Genomic DNA, 4391 nt, shown 5'->3' with positions numbered 1-4391 from the left:
CTTAGTAAAATATATTACAATAGCCCCCTGTAGTTCAAACGTACCATGGCGCTGAAGTCGCGCACAGAGCGAATACCAATATTTCGTAGCTTCCAGTAAATAATGTTACCTGTGGTAGCTAGTTCACACATAATTCGCATTATTAAATAAAAAAGTCCTTGATATTTTATAGATGTTATAAACATTAATTATAAGTAATACAATTGTTCTTAGTATTTCCACATAAAAACAAAGACGAGATCCATTTTAAACCTTAAACGGTAGGCCATAAAGAACAAAGTTTGAAAAATATCAAATTATTATGTAACTAGCTTTTGACCGTGGCATCGCACGTGTTAGATTCGGGATAGTTCAATAGTGATATACATATGAACCTTCCTCTTAAAATAGTCTATCTATTAAAGAAAACCACATCAAAATGCGTTGCGGAGTCTTAAAGATTTAAGCATACATAGGGAATAGGGACGGACAGAGAAAGCGACTTTGTTTTATACTATGTAGTGAAAGGCTTTCTAAAACATAATTTATCTATATTTAAACTAGGTTCAAAGCACATTATAATAATAACTTCACTAGTTGGCGCCTGCGCATTTTCCCTTCTTTATAAACTAGCCCTGGCTTCGCCCGTGGTACATATATAGCCTATAGCCTTCCTCAATAAACGGGCTATCTAACACTGACAGAATTTTTCAAATCGGACCAGTAGTTCCTGAGATTAGTGCGTGGAAAGAAACAAACTCTTCAGCTTTATAATATTAGTAAAGATTCGAATGTTCTGTCTGTGTCTTCTTTACACCTAAACCACTGAACTACAATTTGGAAGCAAAATCTAAAAGCACATGTAAAGAAGAAAATCCGAAACATAAATATGTAACACTAGCTTCCACTTGCGGCTTTGCTTGCCTAAACAACAGATTTTTTCGCAGAACATGTATATAATATTCTTGAATCTGTGTTTGCTTTTTGCTTTGATAAAACCAAAATTACATAAAAAATATAAAAAAGAGATAAAAACGAGGAAAACCAAACAAACTAACATGTAAATTAAAAGCCCCTATCACTGCAAATGTTGGGTGTGTGTCGCTAAACGCGCAGTCACGCGAAAACTACTGAATCATTTTCGATGATTTTTTATATTATCCGCTTCAAAAGCAACCTACATCATCTATATAAATAACTTAATATGATAATAATAATTCTTACATCAATATTATATTACGTAGAAGCCACTTTGCTAGAAGAATACAAATAGACGAAATATTTACTTTTCAGTCGTGATATAAACATTTTTAACACATATTATACTAGCTGCGCCCCGCGGTTTCACCCGCGTGAGTCCGTATCCCGTAGGAATGTCGGGATAAAAATTTGCCTATATGTTATTCCAGTTATCCAGCTATCTACGTACCAAATTTCAATGCAATCGGTCCAGTAGTTTTTGCGTGAAAGAGCAACAAACACACACACATCCTTACAAACTTTCGCATTTATAATATTAGAAGGATTATGTATGCTTGTATGTAACTGACTCCTTTAGACTCGATTCTGACCTACTTTAATCCCCGTTATTCAAAGTCTGTACACTTTTTAACAGCAGTGGTGAGTCAGTGATGAGAACCTCGGACTTCAAATTCGATAAGTCGGGGTTCGAGACCGGGTGAGCGTGCAGGAAATAAATTGATTTTTCAATTTACCTCCACCTGTATAACATCACCACTGCTTAAAACGGTGAAGGTAAACATCGTCAGGAAACCGGCATGTCCAAGAATCAAAAGTTCGACGACATGTGACATCTGCCAACCTGCACTTGGCCAGCGTGATGGTATATGGCCTGAACCCTCATAGGAGGCCTGTGCCCCAGCAGTGGGAACATATATAGGCTGATAATGATGATGACACTTATCAAGGTTCGGTGATATTACAATAATTTTATGAGTTTATCTAATTATTCTGATAAGGATCGCCAGAAGGACATATACCCTGTAAAGAGAGTGAAACTCATTGAAAAACATGGGACCATCAAATGGAGACCGCGAGAGACCTCTGTTATACCTCTCTGGGTCCCTCCCTCTCTTAACCTCTGTTAAAATAAATCTAAATATATATAACTCAAAGGTGACTGACTAACATAGTGATATATCAACGCACACCCCAAACCACTGGACGGATCGGGCTGAAATATGGTATGCAGATAGATTATGACGTAGGCGTCCTCTCAGAAAGAATTTTGATAAATTCAACCCCCAAGGGGACAAAATAGGGGATGAAAGTGTGTACCATGATAATTTATCAAAACCGCGCGGGCGAAGCTGGGAGCAACAGCTAATAGCGTATAAAATGCATTTTTTTTTTTATGTCATAGCGGGCAACTGAGCTTGTGGTTCGCCTGATGGTAAACGATCACCACCGCCCATGAACATTCGCAAAGGTAGTGCCTCTGCGAATGCGCTGCCGGCTTTTATGGGATAAAGGAAAGGATTAAAGACTGGAAAGAAGGAATGGACTGGGATGGGTAAGGAAAAGGAAACGGGCCTTATTTTTACACAAGAATATCAAAATTAGATAAAGCATACAATTATATTAGCAGTATTTAAAGCAGACATAAATCCTTTCTATATATTCATGTATGTATCCTATGTATTGTCTATTTATTCAGTTTTTATAGCCACCCGCGTATCTTCTATTGAAGTGAAACTTCTTTAGAATCGTTGTGATTTCAAACCTGATGCAACGGAAAAAACGACAGGCAAGAGACACAAATACAAAAATGTGTAGAATGAAGCCGGTAAAGAATGAGACAGAAACAAACATACTATTTTATATTTTACATATATTCATCTCATTCTTTTGTCGATTTATTGAAGTTTCACTTCTATCGTGTGTGAATCGCACACACACTTTTTTTTACATTTATCTTTAACATATATCTTTGGCGGCCTGGAAGAGATCGCTCATAAGCGATAGGGTCGCTATATGCACTATATGAGTAATTTTTTTTGGATTTTAGAATTTTTTTTATATTTGGTGTGCTACATATGATTGTTAAATAAATAAACAAATATAAAACCAGTGTCACACGATCAACTTTTCACAATAACAAAATTGTAGAAGCTTCGCGGCCGAAAAACACGTCACGACGTGACTACCCATTTCGTATATCATATCGGACATACTTTCGTTTCTACCGGATCTCGTTTTACGTAATTCTGTTATATCGAGCGATGTGAATTGCAAGATTCATGTGCTTAAATATTGCTTATTCGCTTGTTTGTTCACTTAATTTGATACATTTAAAGCGATAACTTTTGATTTCATGTGATTCAAGTTATAGCCTGATTAATCCTACTAATATTATAAATGCGAAAATTTGTAAGGATGTGTGTGTTTGTTACTCGTTCACGCAAAAACTACTGAACCGATTGCAATGAATTTTGGTACGCAGATAGCTGGACAACTGGAATAACATATAGGCCACTATTTATCGCGATATTCCTACGGGATTCGGACTTACGAGCGTGAAACGACGGGGCGCAGCTAGTATGACATTAGTCATTAGTTCAGGGAGTTCAAAGTTCTGAGGTATCAAAGCCAAAAAAATACATTAGTCACATCCTTCTTTATTTGAAGTCGGTTGAAATTTGCTAGCTTTTTACATAAATTAACCTTTGTTAATTTATGTGTTGGTATTTGTTTTCCGTTTATCAACGGTCATATTAGAAACGGTTGAAACGATTTGAATGGGATTTTTACTCACAGTTAAGTAGAAGTGTGGCATTGTAATCTATTAGTATTTTTAGGCTTACGATTTTGTTTGAACTCGTTTATATCAGTAACTACTGGTCCGATTTTAAAAATTATTTCACTATTAGTTAAATATGCACGTGATCCCTGAGGGCTACAGTCTTTATATGTACTGCGAGCGAAGCCGAGTCCGACCATTAAAGTTCAGTAAAGAAAAGGAAAAAAGAAATCAAATTTTTAATATCCTAAATTTTCATGGTACAAACTTTCATCCCCTATTTTATCCCCTTGGGGGTAGAATTTATCAAAATCCTTTCTTAGCGGATGCCTACGTCATAACATCTATCTTCATGCCAAATTTCAGCCCGATCCGCCCAATGGTTTGGGCTGTGCGTTGATATATCACTATGTCGATCAGTCAGACAGTCACCTTTGAGTATTATATAGATATATAGATTTATATTCTTCTAAATCAAGACGCTAATGTTACCATCGTTAAATATTCTAAATGTTTACAAAAAATAATAATTGAATTAATATTAAAATACATTAAAATAAGTAAAGTACACACGTGACAAATACCTAGTCTTGCCATAAATATTGTAATAAAGAAAAAAGAAAATTGTTAACTGCAAATAACATTTATTACT

The 4391-nt window shown here is 35.6% G+C and overlaps 1 protein-coding gene across 1 annotated transcript in view; it reads right to left on the bottom strand.

Annotated features, from left to right (window-relative positions):
• Window positions 1-4391, bottom strand: part of LOC119838105 (scavenger receptor class B member 1) — a 98379-nt gene that overhangs the window by 80376 nt on the left and 13612 nt on the right. The window lies entirely within an intron of this gene.

This window comes from Zerene cesonia, unplaced genomic scaffold (assembly GCF_012273895.1).
Source record: "Zerene cesonia ecotype Mississippi unplaced genomic scaffold, Zerene_cesonia_1.1 Zces_u001, whole genome shotgun sequence".
NCBI lineage: Eukaryota > Metazoa > Arthropoda > Insecta > Lepidoptera > Pieridae > Zerene > Zerene cesonia.
Note: the sequence above shows the minus strand (reverse complement) of the source record. Positions and strands in the feature narration are given on the sequence as shown.